Genomic DNA, 18,879 nt, shown 5'->3' with positions numbered 1-18,879 from the left:
ACTCTAGCTGCACACAGGTTATGGCCAGTCTCCCCTCCTCCTGGCATTGCACAGTGCAATTAATTACATTTAATGTGGAGTGTGCTAGTAACGTTTTCTATGCTTCAGTGATGTCTTGGGAAGTTCATAGGTTATGAATTTGAAGTAGTTTATAGAATCTGAGACTCATTTAGGCTGGAAAAGATCTTTAAGATCATCAAGTCCAACCGTTAACCCAGCACTGCCAAGCCCACCACTAAACCATGTCCCTAAGTGCCACATCTACCCGTCTTTTAAATGTCTCCAGGGATGGTGACTCAGCCGCCTCCCTGGGCAGGTTCCAATGCTTGACCACCCTTTTGGTGAAGAAACTTTCCTAATACCCAATCTAAACCTCCCCTGGTGCAACTGGAGGTTGTTTCTTCTTGTCTTGTTGCTTGGAAGATGAGACAGACTCCCCCCCTGCCTACAGCCCCTGTCAGGCAGCTGTGGGGAGCGATAAGGTCCCCCTGGAGCCCCCTACTCTCCAGACTAACCCCCCTGGTTCCCCCCGCCACCCCTCCCAGCACTTGTGCCCCAGCCCTGTGCCCGGCTCTGGACACGCTCCAGCCCCTCCATGTCCCTCTGGCCGTGAGGGGCCCAAACCCGAACCCAGGGTTGGAGGGGCGGCCTCACCAGTGCCGAGCACAGGGGTCGGGCACTGCCCTGGCCCTGCTGGCCACAGGTTAAATTCAAATATGAATTTGTAAAACAGAAGGTGATTAATTTGCTTTGTACTAACTACTTATGTAGACTTTGGGTATAAGATGGCATGGATAAGAGCATCAAGAGAGAGGAATTTTTAGTAAATGAATTGACTGGATGTAACAGGAGAAATTAAAGAGTCATTTTCAAAGAAGCAACAGAACTTAAAAACCTTAATAGTGAAAGCTATTAGAAAATATGAAAGTGTTCCTTACAAAGGGTGAGGAATCTGCTCAGATTTGGGACTCTGACACGTGTCAGTCACAGGTTCCCTCAGCCAGGAGTTACTAATCTTGCATGTTAAGATACGACTATTCTTCTGATTACAACACCTGCAAAATATGAAGGCTCATAGTGAAACTAGTCTTCAGATTATAGGATTTAGATGGTTTAACATCAGTAGTAAGAAAATACACGTACATTTATCCTTGCAATGCAAGAAAAAATACTTCAGGTATTGAGGAGCTTGTACATCTCAAAGGAGAGGACAACACTTACTGTCTTCAGTAAGAGAAAGGCAACATGTGCGGTTCAATAAGCTCTTTAAGCAAGAGAATTTGTATAATTTAATTAGCTTACAAGGGAGACACAGCATCAAAAGGAGAATCCAGAAAAATCACCTGTTGATAGGGTTGCAATCAATGAAGGCATCATATGGCAGGTATACATCTCATTGATAAAGATGCAACCATAAAGCACAACATAATAACAAGAACAAAGATGAGTTCCAAAACTGCCTCCTAAATATAGCTACCTAAATTTTAAAAATGCTGTCTTCTGTGATGGATGACAGTAACACTGAAGTAGCCTGTGGTAGCCAAAGAACAGAAAGAGTAATGCAGAAGTAAGGACTGGAAATCATCAGCTAATGCAGGAATAGCCTTACTCAGCCATATGTAATGATTGATGTAGTATTTGCAAGATATTACATACTCCCAAAGGCATACATAAAGAAATATTGCATCTTCAGTGGTAGCAAAACCAAGAAGAAAAACACATCTATATCAATTCACGGGTCAGGTCATGTATTCAAGATGCAAATGGATACAGAGCAGCAGATGTTAGCAGCTATAATCTTTGCTATGACAAATAAATAAACCCAAAAACCTCAAAATGGCCAATTTACTGTTTCAAAATGTGCAGTTTAAGATGGAAAGATGCTTACAGCTGACTAAGAACTGAAACCACGGGCGGATGAGCACTGCAGGCAGGCTCATAGCAGGCTTAGCAGGTTCCCGAATTTGATGAAACACGTGGCAGAGGCAGGCTGGCCCTAGCAGCCAGCCAGTGGTCAGAGATACAGGCAATGGTTAAGGATCCAAAAAGTGACAAAATGGCAAAAGGCAATCAAATCACAGCAGATGTACTGAAAGTCCTTGACACCTTCCTGGAAATACCAAAGAGCTGGCCAAAATGTCTTGAAAATAACAGGGGTCTTCTCTCCCACAGACACACCAAAAGCCTCAGAAGCGAAGCTTTGCCACAGTGTGAGTTGAGGTGGTGCGTATAATGCTTAAATAAATTCTCCTACAGCAATCAGAAAGGAAGAGGGTTATTGAAAAATGAAAAAGAAAAAAAGAAGTTAAACTAAAATTAAAATGCACTTAAAACAATTAGCCCTGAGTTTGAGAGATGTCTGCTGCCACAATCAATAATAGCATATAACAGTAATTGCTTAGATTTATACAGCATTTCTAGCCCTAAGGCACACGGAGCTCTTTGCAAACGCTGATATACATTGTCTAAAAACACTTGAACTGATAAAACTTATTAATCTCTGGAGAGGAGGGAAACAGCCCAACACATTAAGCATAGATGTGCAAAGGTCTTGGTTGGGAGCTATGCAGTTGAAACAGAAGGGAAGCAGGTAGATAGTAAATGCCTATCCATAATGGAATTTATTCAGGTACCAAAATTAGTGTTAAAGCCTCTTTTGGCCCTCTGGAATGAATGGAGAGAGTCCCAAAGGGCTTGGAAACCAATTCAGTACGTCAGCATGTATTATGAGGGATGTATATATTTACCTAAATGTAACTGTTTAAGTTGCATTCAATTATTTAAGTGATATGTTTTTAACAGGTCTGGGCTTTGCCATGTGCGGGAGGAGATGTCAAGCAGCCCAGCTGCAGGGACCATAGTGCTATGGCCAGCAGTGTTCCTCTCTGGGCAATGTGTCCCAGCTCCTGGTGCGACAGCCGATGGACTCCTAAATACAGCTGGAAGGCAGATAACCTTTGTCCATCCCAACCACCATTCCCTGCACTAGCTCTTCAGCTGGCCCTGTATTCCCAACACAGGATACATTGCTGCTGAGAAGCTCAGCTAAATACCACTACATGAGAAAGAATTCATTTTTCAGCAGCAGCTTTCCTCTTTAGGTGTATAAACCTGAATAAGACTTTAGCATTATGTCATTGATTCAGGATGCAGAGCTGGGATTAAATTAGGCAGTCCAATAATGTTGCTCCATATCGGTAAGGACTCAAGTGAAATCAGATTAGAGCTTTTCTCAACAGCTAATGCCCTGCTTTGTCACGAAGGCCTCCAAACCAATTAAAATTACCATTCAAATCACTTTGTGCAGATCAGGAGCTGCTTGCTTGTACTGGTAGGGACCTAGAAGGATGAAGTAATGTGTGGGAAAACTAGCCCATCTTTACTGAGTGAGTCCCACCAGACAGACGACTTTCCTATTTTGTCATGCACTCCCTTGCTGTTGCCCTGCACTATCATTTGCAAGAGAGGGGAAAGGAAACTTCGAGGAAAGCTACAGATGCTGGGCAGGAGGGAAGCGGATGGGAGAACGGCAGTAGGTACCAAGGCTTTGCAGCGAGGGAAGGGTTTCTGAAGCCCTTGGGAGAGCACAGGCAGAGCTCGCCAGGGCTCCCGGTGCAAATTGTGTTCCTGTTCCAGCCCAGTGATTGCAAAATTCTGGGGGCACGCTGTTCATTATGCAAACTGGCTGCACAAAGCGGAGAGAAATAAGAAACAGTCATGCATGTCAAAGACCAGAGAGATTTAATTGGAAAAGACAACAATTAATGTAAGTTACTTAAAGTTTCCATTTGAATAAGAGAGACAGTGAAATGAAACCCAATAATTGCACAGAGAAGAAATGTTGACCTGCAGCAGCACTAGCCATCCTTGTGGCTTCTTTCCCTCTTCTGCTTTTCCTGATGGCACCTTCCTTCCAGCACCATCCTCCGACAGCACTGGAGGGGCTACCGTCAGCCGGACCGTCGCAGATCGCTGTAAACCAGACTGCTTTCCACTTTTCAGAAACAAGAAAAAGATTAAGAGAAGCTTTGCAGAGAGCAGCAGGGCTGAGCCAGGGGTTTGGTGACGTAGGTTTTGCTGGTGATGCATACGAAGACTGAGCAGGATGCAGGGTGGCACGGGCCAGCAGGCAGCTCTGGGGTTACTGGACTGAGCCCAGCTTCCCGGCATGGCCCACAGAGGAGATCCCCACTGTTCCCTGCAGAAAGGGCTCTCCCAGAAAGCGCCAAATCATATGGGTCATACTGCCACAGGGAGGTACCGAGCCAGGGGTGAGGCATTCCCTGGGCAGATATCAACCAGGCCAACAAGCAGCAAATCTCAGACCAGAAAGGAAGCCTTAACTGGGATCCTGCCCCACCAGAACACATTAATCGCTTTTGTTACGCAAAGCACCAGTCATGCAATTAAAAATAAACAAAAATGAGTTTTTTCAAAAATGCAAAAATTATATTTCAGTCACTTCCAAGCTCAAGGTGCCCTTTGGTGCCTTGGCTTCCCTACCAGAAACAAACCGATGCAGAAGTTCTGATCTTGAATCTTATATTAGGCCAAATAACAAAAAGGGGTTTATCTTGGCTCTAATCTCCTTTTCCAATATACAGACATATTGAAAGAGATTACCTTACTAAAACTGAAGGAAACTGTGGTATTTTAAAACCCTAATCCCCTCTTTCCTCTGCAGGAAATAAGATAAATATCTTGATTTCACTCTGTACAATTACCAGAAGCTTTTCTCTTATCAAAAGTTCTCTTGGTGAGGCATTTTTTGAGCTGTGTACCAGGCTTCAGCAGGGTCCTGAGCACGCAAGCCACGTGCTTTTTGGGTAGAGGAAGGTACCAGCCTCCTGCGACACAGGCTGCAGCGCAGGTGCCAGCATCGGGCTGGCAGGAGTGGAGCGGTCTGAGGGCAGGAGTCCCTGTAGGAGCTGGTTTGTACTGGGACAGGCAGTTTGCGCCGGAGCTCAGCTGGCAGGTGGGACTGGTGTGCAGTCAAGGAGGAGCAGGGAAGGGGCGATGCGCCCATGTGCTGCCCCGCCAGAGCCCAACGGGATGCCAGCAGCGCTTCACCATCCCAGGGAGCCCGTGTGATGTTGAGCAGAGGAGGGGAGCCAAGGTCACCCCGTGCCCTTTCCCTAGACTTTAACCTTTTTGCAGAAGAATTGTGAAGTGTCAAAAGACACAAAAAAAACCTTAAAACTGTTTAGCTTTAAGTTTAGCACAAATCCCTAGGAAAGAAAAAGCAGGGAAGGGGTGGGAGGAGGAACCTTACCCGAGGCTTCACAGATGACAGATGAGAGAAAAGAAATTAGTGTCTTGACTTCCTACCCTGGGGATAACCCAACCTCAATAAAAAGCTTATTGCATTTACTAATACAAGGAGAGGCTTCAGCAATAACTTTAGAAAACACCCACAATAAAAAATAAGTCCGCCCCCGTGCAAGCTGGAGACACGCTGCATGCGGTGGTGCTGGTGGCTGCTTCAGCAAGCACAGACATGCTCTGCCTTCCCAAACCGCATCAGGGGCCGAGCAGGGGCTGTATTTAGGCAGCGAGCACAGCTCCTGACTACCACGTCTTGCCATTAGCTCCCACCCACACACAGCTTTTCCAGCTTCAATTAACGGTGCAAATCCCGCTCTTTATTTTCCAGACTGTGCTGGATTCTCTCTTCCCCTTTTGCAGCTCTTGGCCTTTGGGATTCTTTCTTCTGACGTTTGGATTTTCAATGACGCGGGAAGCGGCTGGTGCCCGTGATCACGGCGCTGCCTGCCCAGGGTGTTTGTGCAGCAGGAGCCCAAAGGCAACACCGTGCCAAGGAGCCGGCAGCTCCTACTCCGTCCCCTCAGGGTGACATTACAGTACCACAGAGAAAGCCCGGAGATGTGACACTGTTAAGTAAAAGGGGCCCAAACCTCTGCTGGCACCAGCTCCTGCTGATGCACAGCTACAAGCGCGGTGCATTTTTTACCAGCTGAAGCAATCAGCCAGGCTGTAATCACTCGCCCTGGCTCTCTACCCTTTCCCCACCCCCCACCCTCCCACCTCCCTTTTTCCTTTTTAACCCTTGTACTTCAACAGTGAGAAGAAAGCTGCTGGAGAATTGCTGAGAAGGTCAAGTGGCCCAAGGCTTGGCGATGGGAGCACCAGTGCAATGTGGGCGCAGGTGACTGGCATGGGAAATAGCAGGAAGGGGTGGGATGGGGTGGGATGGGAAGGGGAAGGGGCCCTTGCTGCACCTTCGCACCAGGCTGGCTGCGGCTGCTTTGCCGCCTGTACATCCCCGTGCATGCTGCCATGCTGGATGTATGTCCTGACCCTTGCAAATGCTTTTGCCCAGGGTGGATTCAGCCTCTGTGGCAGCGCATCAGCCACCTGGAGCAGCCCTGTGTGCCACCAGCTGCCACACGTGCCCTGTGCAGTCACCTCCTTGTAGAAGTCAGGAGATACAGAAATGCACACATCTTTCTTCAGATGAGGGAGAGGGGAAAGGAAGGACGAGACAGTTGTGCAGATGATGATGTTCCATCTTTTAGTTTGTAGGTGGTTTAACGCTGCATAGAACAACACACAGCCAAGCCCTTTGCCATTTGTGCAACTCTATTTTTATGTACGGTGATAACTTCTGCTGTTGTGGAATGGCTAAATTCCCAGACCTAAGGGCTTCTCTGCTCTTGCATCCTTCATAGCAAACTGTGCAATCTCACCCTGCTCTTCCTGACTCAGCCGTATCTCCTGCTTGAGCTATCATGTACCTCCTGATATTTATAGCTCTCTGTACCCTGCTCATGATCCTTCACAACTCCCAGTCACACTATTTGTGAATGCTACACTAGAAGGCTGTTACTGTGAAGAAGACTGATGCCAAGTTGTAAAATCATGCCAAGGAAGTTGAAACATAAGTTTGATTGTAAATATTGGCAAAGCTTCATTAAAAAATACAGGAAAGCTCCTCCAAGAAATGACAAAACTCTTTTTTTAGTTATTATTGAGTCTAATGATCTCCTGTATTTTTATAGAATACCTTTTCAGGTTTGCAGCTAATGAAATGTAAGTGAAACCCAAATTATCTCTTGACTAAGACTAACAACATTAGCAAAGGAGAAGTCCTAGTAAGTGCTCTCCTCTAATTCCCCAGTCTGAGCCTTTTCCCTGGGACATGATTGTCCTCTGTACTATTTTTAACTACTTTGTCCGGTCTAGCTTCAAATGGCAGAATGAGATAAGATGTCTGTATGTACTGTACATGCTATCACACACCCACTCTGAAGAAGAAACTGGGAAATAAGAGCAAAGGCACAAAAGAAACATGATAAGCAAAGTAATGGAGGTTATTTCAAGGTCACTGAGAGCCCTTGTGCTGAATCGAATGCAAACCAATACACTCGTGCTCCCTCGGCTAATATTTCAGGCACAGAGGTGGAAGCTGTTTTCTCCTTTCTTGCACTCATCGCCCCACACTAATCTGTAACAGAACACTCTGGTTACTTACGGAGCCACACGCTGCTGAGAGGTGATGGGCTTAGACCTTGGTCCAGCCTGCCAGCTCAGTGCCACGCAGTGTCCCTCTGCTCCCCAGCTGCCACCGCCTGCCCCTCGCTCATCCTAGGCACGGCTGCTGGCGGTTCTGGCTGCTTTCCCCTCGGAAAGTGTGTGGCACTCGGCAAAACGGTGAACGTGCCCCTGGCTGGGTGCCCTCAGTGCTAGTACAACAAAGCAATGGATTGAAAGCCAAGGGGCTGAGGGCACCTTCATCCTGGAGACCAGGTCAGTCAACCAGCAGAGGCTCTTGTCATCACCCAGTATGTCCTGGATGACACAGGCTGCAGGTCTTCCCTGAACTCACTCTTGTGTCAGTATCTGTTCTCGAACTAGAGAGGTTATTACACAAATACCTAGTGGTGGAAAGCTGCTCGTGATAACTACTTGTCATGGCTTACAATTTTCACTTTTAAAAATGAACACCGTGTGTCTAACGCAAGCTTGTGCACTTTAAACTTCCAGGTCTCTCCCTTGCTACACATCTGTGCGTTCAACGTCTGTACCACAGATGGACACTGTCTCTCTACCTTCTCTAGTACAAGATAAACAGACCCTGTGCCAGGACTGCTTTGCTACTGCCTCTCTTTGGGACCCTCAACCACATGCCATTTTTCCCAGCCCCCTTCCAGAGCGCAGCACCCCACTGCCAGCCCTGCCGGCGCTGGGTACACGGGCAGCACCGGCTCCTGCCACCCTTCAGGCTCAGGATCAAGTGGGAGCTGCTGTTCAGCATCGAAGCCTCTTTCACACTGGCTGTTTGTTAGATTAGCCTGCGGTCTGTGCTCAAGCACGCCAAGAGGCACAGCTATAAGGACCATGGTTCTATAACTCTGTGGAAACATTTTGCTTGTGCTCAGTTAACCAAATAATTCACAGTGCAGGGCAGCCCTGTGCTGCTCACTCTTACTGCTCTTAGTCTTCTAATCTTGTGCTATCTGCGTATGTTATTAGCAATTATTTGTTTTTCTCTAGAGAGGAAATTAAAAGTAAACAGCTTATGGCCAAGACCTATTCCTTAAGAGTCCTAACCATCCACTAGAAGATGGTAATTTTATTACGATTTACAAACTATGGGGGTGATCTAGTTAGTACCTGCCATGCTGATATAGGTACCATGTCAAACATGTCACACCTTGCAAATTGCAACCTCATAAAATAAAATTACTTCGGAGAATTGCGAGCTGCTTTTCATAACCTCATGTTTACCAGTGGTACAGACATTACTCTGTCTTTTCAGATTTTTTTATATTTATATTTCTAGATCAAACAGTCTGAACACTATCACATAAGAACCATGTCCTTCCTTCCTGTTGTCCTTCCTTTGTATTTATCTGTGGGTGCAATTCTGTGCCAAACCTGGATCCTGGGAATGAGACTTCTGGATAACAAACTGCTGATCCACAGGGATACCGTCTGAAAAGCCCATTTCCCAGCCAGTGGGTAATGCTGTGCTGCGGCCACTGCCCAGAGGGGAACAGTGAGGTGGGAAGCACGGGAACCCAGACCATGAGGTCCTTTGGGAAACTGGCACAACTTCTGTTTCTCTCAATTTTCCCTGGTGGATGCAAAATGAGCAGGATGGGGGAGAAAGCTGCACTTTACATAGGCAGTGTGGTCAGGTAGCAACAAGACTTAAAGTGGTTCAGATCTACTTCTGGTTTCCACAGGGGTCAGAATTAAGGCAGAAGTGGGGCTTTGTGTGGTCCTGAGGCAGTTCCCTGCTGTCACAGTCATACCATATAATGAGATTAATTTTGTAAATTCATCAAGCTTCAGCTTGTTAAAGATTAGATGGGTTTTTTTCCCCACCAGTCTTACTAAGAGGTTGTTTCAAACTGTCACTGCCACGATGCCTGGAAACTTTTGTCTAATTCCATGCTTAAATTTATTCCCGGCTGCTTTATACCCATTTGTTCTTGTGACAGCATTACTCCTTAGCTTAAATAATGCTCTCCCTTCACAGTCTTTACCCGCCTCATGTATCTACAGGCAGCAATCAGATCTCCTCCTAGCCTCCATTTTGCCAGACAAAACGAGCCAGCCGTGCTCGGGCTGTAGTACAGAGCCATGCAGGGATGCTCCTGCCGGCATGGGGAACTGATACTTCAACTGAAACTATCGGAGTAAAAACCACATCTTGAGCAATCTCTGTCTGCGCTGCCCAAAGGGATCAGCCCTGGGGCTGTGCCAAAATGAGGGAAATAGTCTTTGCCACCTCTGAAGTCACTGGTTTTAAATGTTTTGGTTGATAAAATATTTCATGCCTTGGGATGAAGAGCTCTCATGGGTTTCTCCCCTTGCTGTGGCTCTGTACAAGGCGCAAAGAACAGCCTCCAGGGTGACCCATGGAGCCACCAGCTCGATACCCTCCCAGCAGCGCTCGCGTGGGTGTAGTAGCATAGGGATGTGGTGATGCGGAAGATCACGTGTTGTGACGGAAACGTAGGAACTGAGTAGAAAACCACCCACAAAGGGGCTGGCTCTGCTACTAGTATATAAGTGCCTGTGTCTTTCAATAAACTGCCATTTTGCCTTCCTCTCCATGAGAGTCTGAGAGCGGATGGTCCCTCAGGTGCTGCGCTGAGGTTTGGACACATCATAAGCTACAACACGTGGGCTATGCTTCTGGCCATGCCACGTGCTCTGCTTGCAGGCTTGTGATGGGGAAAGCGTGCAAGACTGATGCAAAGGGCTGCCTGACAGCAGCTGAGGATGTCACCATTGCTCGTTCAGGCACGTGCAGCTGATGAAAATTTACACTGCTGCAATTAAAGTCAAGTCTACCAAGATTTATGCCTATTAAATGAAAAATTTCATTAGCTTATCTTGTGCCTCTTTCCAAGCACAGGAGGGTCCCTAAGGACAGAGCCATTCCAGGCAGAGATGAGGACGTCCCTTCAGGTCCTCCAGCCACTGCTGAGCAATGCGGTAATGCACCTGCAGGGTACCATCAGCTGAGGGTGGCTGCCCACAGGCCCGCTAATCAGAGTAATTTAATCACAGGAGCACGATGGTTTGCATGCAAACACAACATTTGCATCTATTTGCTAAGATGAAGCAAAATAATTCCCCAACATCAAGGACAAAAATCAAAATCCCAGCCCAAACAGCTACAAAGGTATTAGCTGCACCCTAACAGTATTTCAGCAGCTTCTCTGAAAACAAAAATTATTTGTGTCTCTCAACAGGGGTTTTTCACTAAAATCCTGTGAAAAAGAGTCATTACATTAAAAAAAAGCAAAATTTGCAGGGGATGGAGATGTCAGGGGATGTCACCATTTGTTGTGTTTCTCAAGCTTTTGCTCAGAAACTTCCTAAAAAGAGCTTAGTGGGGATGTGCTTTATCAGCACACTCACAAAGGGGTGACGTTCCTGCCTATTGGTCCCATTAATAAGGCAACTGCTGGGGAAATTACAACACACGTCCTAAAGCTTAGCAGCCTGTAATTGCTCCAAGTCTCACAACCACAGCAAAATATATACTGCTTACATTGTGCCTCCAAAATGACCTATGGAAATCCAGTGTGAAACAGGAAGCAATGAGGCAAGGAAGGAAAGGGCAGACCAAGTCTGAATGATCCCTCTTGGGGCTAACAAACTTGCCGTGAAGATGAAGGAGATGAAGAAGACATATGTCAAGCTCTGATCCATCCTGCAGGATCACTGAAATTCCCAGGCAGCTGCTGCCAGTCAGAAATTTTAACTCTAATGTCCTGATTTTGTTCTAAATAACTGTATAGCTTTGGACAGTAGAATTCTTTACAGAACGGAATTCTTTTCCAGATGATATGTTAGTGATAAGAAAAAGATCACAAAACATCTAGAGAAAAATCTGTCGAGTTTGTGTAAAGGGGGAAAAAAATTTTAGAAGGGTATTCATGTTGTAGTTAGTGCTAAAATAATAATAATAATAATAATAATAATAATAATAATAATAAAATAAATCAAAGGTGTGCATCCTTTGTGTTTAAAAACTAAGTCACAATGAAGATGCACTTCCACATCAATTTCAAATTTGGTCAAACCAAGTTAAAATAGCACGTTTGTATTGATGTCTTTTGTTCCCTTGCAAGGTCTGTCCGTGAGTTTTGTGCACCCAGGTGCTACCTACTGCTTGCCTATTTCTCCTTAAGAGCAAAACCAACCGACTTTCAGAAACTCTGGAAGAACCAATAAATAATGGATTTTTACCCTTCAGTAAATTTGATAATTTGGTGGAGCCTCCAGGCAGCCTGGCAAAGTGGATGAGGAATGCAAATAGCCAGCTTCGGAGCTGAGGGCAGTCAGGACACCCGGAGTTTGAACCCAAACCTTAATCTTTCACTTCTGGGCCACCTGAAGAACAGAGCCTTTTGCGAGTTTGTCCAAGAGAAGTTGGGCACGTACTGAAATATCTCATTTTCTTTCTTTTGTTGTTGTTTTTTTTTTTTTATAAAGCAGTACTGAAGCTCTTCCTCACCCAGCCTGGCTGGTTGGAGCTGAATAGCAGGTTCTCGCTGCAGCCCTTGCGCGCTGCACTCTTCCCGACATCCCGAACAGAGCAGGGTGTAACACCTCCCTGATCACACCACCTGTAAGCATCTCCTGTCCAGAAGTAACTTCCCTCTAGGTTTCATAATTAGTCATTTCCATGAACGTGTGCATGTGCGTGAGAGAAAAACACAAGAGGACACAAATATTTAGCATCACGTAGCAGCAGCAGACCAAGGCTCAGATCCCTCTTCTGCTACCGAAAGGGTTTTTAGAGACTTCAGCAGGGAGGGCTGAGATATTGTCCTGTGCCTGACCCGTCCCCTCGCACTGTGCCACGGTCCCTCCTTCCTCCATAACACTTCTGCCCGTGCCAGCAGCCACCATGCTGTCCCACGGGAAAGTGCGATAACGAAGGCGCGTGTCCCCCCCTTCTGAGGCTAAATGCACCTTTGCCGACAGAGCAGCCGTGTTGTGAGAGCTTTCAGCCTGCCAGACACCAAGGGATGGCTCTGCCTCGGGCGAGCTGGAGAAGAGGCACGGAGCAGAGGACAGGGAGGCTGTGCTAGTCGGGCTGGAGGCTGGACTGGGCTGGACTGGGAAAGCCCCACTGCTGGTGCCAGCCCAGGCTGCTTCTGCGGAGCGGTGGGAGCTGCTGGGGCTTTCTGACCCCCGGCAGCAAGTGTGTTATTCTGCCTCAGGAAGCTCTGCGGTCTCTGCTGTCTTAGTGCCTAAGGAAGGATGAGAGATAAGAGGAACAGAAGGAGGCAGAACAGGGGGAGGTATTTTACTTGTAAACCCAGATCCTTGAACGAGACCCGCCAGTACCACAAGACAGCAGCTCTGACTAACTCATCTCTCTGTTTTCTGAGTCAAGCTGCAACTGCAGTCCATGAAATCCCACCATCGCAGGCAAGACAGGATCGCTGCTCCATCCATGCCCTGTGAACGTAAGTGAAATGACCCACACCGGGCACTGAACCTGCTGCATCATTCAGCCCATACTCACTGCCTGGATGCACAGGAAAACCACAGCACTCTTTAACCCAGCTCGTGAAGCCATTTCTGAGCCTGGGTGCTCAGGAACAGCCAGAGGATTTGTAATGCCACAGCCACCAAATGTGCCCGTTGCCCTGAAGGTAACTCCACAGAAGGGGATGGTGCATGGTGGCACAGGGACATCTGGCCCGCCAGGATTTGTCCTGTGAGGAGGTGACTGAGCACTGATGGAGTTAATGACCTTGTGGAATTAAATCTGTTGAAAAGCCACGGCCATTCAAAATCATCTTTAAAAAGGCGCAGATTGCTTTGCTTCCACAGCAGCGGGCATCTGGGCATCCTGATGTGTGTTTGCTGCAGGTGGCACCCAGGATGCCACCCAGGCAGGGGGGTGCTCCGCACTGGGGTGTCGGGGAGAACCCAGGAGCATGGGGACATGGGGCTCTGAGCTGGCAGCCTTGCAAACCCAGGGGGGTTTCAGGATGGCTGCTCGTCTTTGTGAAAAGCTACCTTGTAAACAGAGGGGTAAAGTCTCTTTAGCTTACTCATTGCTTTAAAGCTGCACAAAGTCATGCAATGCCTTCCACCCACCCACCCTGCCTGTACGTAGTGGCCTCTAGCCCAAAGGCTCCTCTGCTCCTGGCCATGAAAAGGCAAGGAGAAAGGAAGAGCTCCTACCTGCGCCTTTACAGCCTGGCAATAGCAACAGAAAGCTAAACCCCGGCGCAAGTTTGCCCTCAAGCCCCAATCCTTCTGCCAACCCCACACATCAAAACCCCTGCAACAGGCGGGTCTGGCTGCGCTCAGCAGGGCAGCGGGTGCCCAGGGCACCCGTGGAGCTCCCTGCGCTGTGCCCACGCCGCCAGCGCCGCGATGGGTCTCCCCTCAGACCACAGCAGGCGTTTCACGGTATGCACGTGCTGGGGGGGCACCCAGCACCCAGCTCCGCAGGAGGGATGTCAGGGGATCGAGCCATGGGGCAGGACCCAAGCCAGCTGCTGCATCACCTGCTCCACCAGCAGCCAGGAAGCACTGGGGCTCACCGCCGTTCTGCAGATTTACTGGCACAATTACTCATCTTCCCTGCAGGGACCAGTAAGACTCCACAGTGGTGCTGGCAGTGTTGCACACCATGATTTACTGCGTGCTTCTCCCCACCTTTGGTGCACCTTCAGAGTGCTAACATGAGTACGGGCTGATTTAATTTTGTATTTATGAAGACTTCTAGCCCTCAAGGTGCATGCTTTTTTTTTTTTTTTTGCTTTTTTTTTCCCCTATTTTGTTGCACTTGGCTCTTCTAAAACAAAAATCGGGATGTGTTTTACTTTGGAGAAATAAATTGGCATCAGCCCTGTCTGAGAAGACCTCTCTCCACAACGGAAAATGAGTAAATAAACCACTCACTGAAGAGACTAATACACTGCACTGTGCTGAACAGTGCACTTCTGAGGAAGTGGGGAATATACCAAAGTGACCTCCTTGACCCAAACATTCCACAGTTTGTCTACTCTGATCATTGCTCAAATAATATATTTTACCCAAAGTCATCTTCGCTGTGGCAAAATTTTGGAACTTGTTTTATCCAAGAACTCAAGCAATGCTGACCCGGGTTCCCATCCACTCGTGCAGTACAAGAGTTTAATGATTCATGAAAGCATGAGCTTCTTGTTTTGTGTTTAATAAATATCTATGCATGACAAAAGATATGCAAGCAATATGTTTAAAGGGGAAGACAGCACTTCTCAGATGATTTTGGCATTTTGCTTTCAGTCTCATGGTACACAGAACTCCTGAACACATGCTATAGCCATCCAGAAACCCATATCTATTGCAGTTAATTATTGTACTAATTTTTACCATACGTTAGTTGAGTGCTCATTGTAAATTCTCCTATCCACTCATTTTCAGAATGATTCCCAAGCCCTTTCAATGAATGATATTCCAAACCATACATTATTAAAACTATGAATTGCAAATATTTATAATGAATTACACAATTTGTGCTGCAGCCAGAGAAACAAACCTTTGTATATGACATGTGAGTTGCAATCTCAGCCATTGAAAAATGAATAGGGTATGAATTTCAGATTGTAGCCACACCTGCAGGTTTCAATTCACCATTTCCATGTGTCCTGCCTGGATTTTGCAGTTGATGGTACACATCAGAATTGAAATAGGTGAATATCCAGGGGTAAAAAAGGGGGTTCTGGCAATTCCTACACTTTGCAGAAAGCAAACCTAGAAAACGGGCAAATGAAATTTTCCTTTCAAAGCTGAATATTTAATTTTAATCTCACATATAGATCAAGCTCTAACTCCAGCTCTAACCAAACCCTATCTCCTGGCTGCTCACAACATCTCCAAAACACGTTTTGTGTCACATTTTACTCTGCCCAAGGAACAGGTGTCTTTCGCACCAGCTGATGGACAGTTCAAGAACAAAATGGGTGCCAGGAAATCGTTTCCTCATCTTCTGGTTGTAATTTAAGGATAAAAGTGGGTTTGTTGCCAGGGGATTAAGAAAGCTGTGGTCACCCTCATTCCACCCCATCGCCACTGTGGCCTCAGGTGAGCTGTAAAAAGCCTCTCCCTGCCTGGGTCCCCCAGAGCACCACAGCCTTCACAAATCACTTGAAAAATAAATTTTTTTTAAAAAAAAGAAGGAATGAGAACTGTCTCCCAAGCAGTCTCTCGGTCTGCATGTGGTGAGGGCGTCTGCCTCTTCTCACTGTCGTGTTTTATTGCATTCCGCTCCTCCTTCTTCTTTTTTTCCCATTCCTAATATAAATGTGAAAAATCCCAAAATGAAAATGTCAGAACATTTTGACACTAAAGTTATCAGAAGAAAAAAAGAAGAAAAGCCTTCCCTCCCTGGAAGGTACTCTGACAGGTCCGACACATCCAAGAGCAAGAGCCTGAATTTTAATAGTGACAAACATATTCTTGCGCTTGCAAGTGCACCGATCAGACGATTGTGAGCAAGGACAGAAAGGTTTGGACAGGTAGAGCTGAAGGAAAGTTCAGATCTTCTCAAGACTGGAAATGGAGAGGAGTTAGAAATCCCAGACCTACTGTCTACCCCTCCTGACTCCCTTTGAAGCCAAATGACTCACAGCAGCTTAACACAACGTTGCAAATCCCTGCGGGTTTTGGGGGTGGAAGTCTGCCCTAGATTCAGCGCAAGGTCTGCCCTTCTCCTCATTGCTCTCCCTGCCAGGGTGCAAAAAGCAGCTGTAAAATCCCACTTGCACAACTTCCCCATTTGCAGAAGCTCTTGGTCTGGAAGAAACAACTCTGAGGTTGGAAAAGAAGTGTGTGAGCCAGGTCCAGCCCCTACGCAGCTTCCAGTTCAGGTGGTGTGAAGCCAGCCCATACAGGAAGCCTTCAATATTTCAGCTGCTGGGCACAAACCCCTTGCATTTCCAAGCTAGTAAAGAAACGTACGTTGCATCTTGAGGGAACCTCACTAAATCTCTCTTCCATCCATGCTGGTCCAACCTTTTTTGCACTTAAGAGAGAAGCAATGAAGAAACAAAAATTCCTCGAGTGAGATTAACTATCCAAAGACTACAGTTAGTTGGTTTTGCTTTAATCCCCACACCTCTATCATCATCAGTGCGTAATCTGCACCAGGGAAAGAAATGATGCTTTTCTTATCAGTTACAAAGCTGAGGAGAACAGAAAATAATTTCCTTCTGAAGTGCTGATGTGCAGAGCCGCATCCCTCCAGCATGCAGAGGGAGGAGGGGATGCAGCAGTGGGAAGCAAGTGCCTTCTGCAGAGCTACGGCAATATGGCAAGGCAGGAGATGATCTGACTTGTACATGTAGCATGTTAGAGTGGCAACGCGCTCTTATCCATAAAAGTACTCATAAAAGCTAGAGGTGGAGAAGATGCCCTGTGCAGGTTTGGTTCTTACAGAGCCTTTTGCAACGGCTGTCACACTTAGACTGACAGGGTTGTTACACATTTCCATGGCTAATTTCTCTGTGGGATGTAGTACAAGTGGGAGGGAGAAGCTGGAAATGAGGAAAGCCTGGTCTCAGCTCCATGGTGGGAGTCACCATTTATTGCAGCCCACCAGAGCCTCCCCAGCTGGCCAGGGCGGCCAAGGCCATGGCCACCTCTAGCTTTGGGGGAGAAACGACTCTTCACATTTGCTTTGGCTACCATAGGGTCATTGGTGCATTTAAAAAGAGTCTTAAAACGTGGGAGTTGTCAGCAGCTCAGGGACACTCAGCAGAGAATGAAGGCAACCACCAGCAGGCCAGCCCTCCTGGGGGTGTGCAGAGCCTCCTTGGTTGCTCGCCTGGGAGCCCGTCTCCACCGCTCAGCATCCCCAGGGCAGTGCTGGCCTGAGCCTGCCTGCCCCACAGAGCACAGGCAGGACGGTGATGTCTCAGAGAGAGAACTTAGTGCAAAAGCAGCGAGACAACCTGGAGACATGGGGAGTCACCAGCATTGCCCTCTGCAACACCTGGAGGCCAAATGTCCACACAGACCAAAGCAATTTGCCTTCAGGGCTGATGTGCTCCCTTGCCCTCTGCAGCTCCAGCCCACACCTAAGAGGCTTCCTGTCGTCTCTCTGCCTTGTGCACTTAACAAAAAGCGTTTTGTTGCTGTGCTTAATGGCTAGAGCAGACACCACTCTCTCTTTCTTTGTGCTGAGGCCACCAGGCTGGCCCCTGCACCGGCTGGGCACAGTTGTGTGAGGGCAGAGCCACGGCGGCTGAGCAGGGACAGCAGCCAGCTCTCCCACCCCACGCAGGGATGCGTTTCTAGCGTTCACCCCTGCAGCTCCCCAGCCAGACACGGCTCACCAGCTGCGGGATGGAGAGCTGTGCCCAGCAAGGGCTGCTCCCTGCGGCAAACCAGCAGATCAGGCTCAGCTGGGAAGTGCTCAGTGTCTGATACAGTCTCCGTGTGGGTCCAGCTCTGAACACAAACGTGGTTACCGAGTCCATATCTGCATGTGAAGCGCCACGAGTACCTCTACCAAAAGAACCACATCTCCTCTAGACGGCTGCATAGAAACACCCATGGTTTTACTCAGGCTGCGGTTTGTGCAGATCCTACAGGAGATGACTGTTCTCCCTGCCTGCCTCCCACTGCTCTGTGTGGTGAGAAAACAGCAGAGGGTGTCTCATAGCACAGAGCCCTCCGAACCGCACAGCCCACACGCTCTCCTCTTGTGTGGTACTCGGTGAAGGGTGGGCTGTGTGTGGACCCTCTGGGACACCAAACCACCCATGCCCTGCAGGCCCTGCGACGCACGCTCACCCCCAGAGCTCCTGCACAGCACAGCAGGGTGCCGCTGCCCTGCGCAGGGGCAGGCTTTGACCAGGTTACAGTAAAAGGCAGGCACCCCAGCATCTTCTGGGCTGCTGAAACAAGATGGCAAGCAGCCCTCCTCCCAGAGAGCCACTGAGGTGCCCAGCGGGGTCAGCGTGATGGGGGGAGTTCATCCTTTGCCTTTCACCAGCTCAGAAGATGCAGCTGGTGCGCCTACAAAAGCAGAACATGATAAGGGGCAATGGAGGGGTATCATGATGCTTTTCCGAGAAAAAATAGAGCAGGCAGCCTACCCCAAGGTGCCCTCCTGACCCTGTGGGGTCCAGCTGTTCCCCTCAGACCGAACAGCAGGACTTCCCAAAACATACACACAACTTCTGCATTCTCCCAGCTCTTGCCTGAACACACCTCTGGAGAAACTGCACATGCCAACACGTATCTGTCATCTACAAACCCAGGTCTGTCTGAGCACCCTGAGGGTTTCTGGGTGCTCCTCTTGCTCTCTCCCTTTTAAATATTTAATCAGTCAGATATTTCAAATGCAAAGCGAAACCAACCCTTTATGAAAACTCTAGA

General features: G+C 47.8%; 1 protein-coding gene across 2 annotated transcripts in view; it reads right to left on the bottom strand.

Moving 5' to 3' along the window:
* The window catches only part of HTR4 (5-hydroxytryptamine receptor 4), a 154,868-nt gene that overhangs the window by 50,451 nt on the left and 85,538 nt on the right, over window positions 1-18,879 (bottom strand). The gene's annotated exons all lie outside the window — the stretch shown is intronic.

The sequence above is a fragment of the Falco naumanni genome, chromosome 8, assembly GCF_017639655.2.
Source record: "Falco naumanni isolate bFalNau1 chromosome 8, bFalNau1.pat, whole genome shotgun sequence".
Lineage (NCBI taxonomy): Eukaryota > Metazoa > Chordata > Aves > Falconiformes > Falconidae > Falco > Falco naumanni.
Note: the sequence above shows the minus strand (reverse complement) of the source record. Positions and strands in the feature narration are given on the sequence as shown.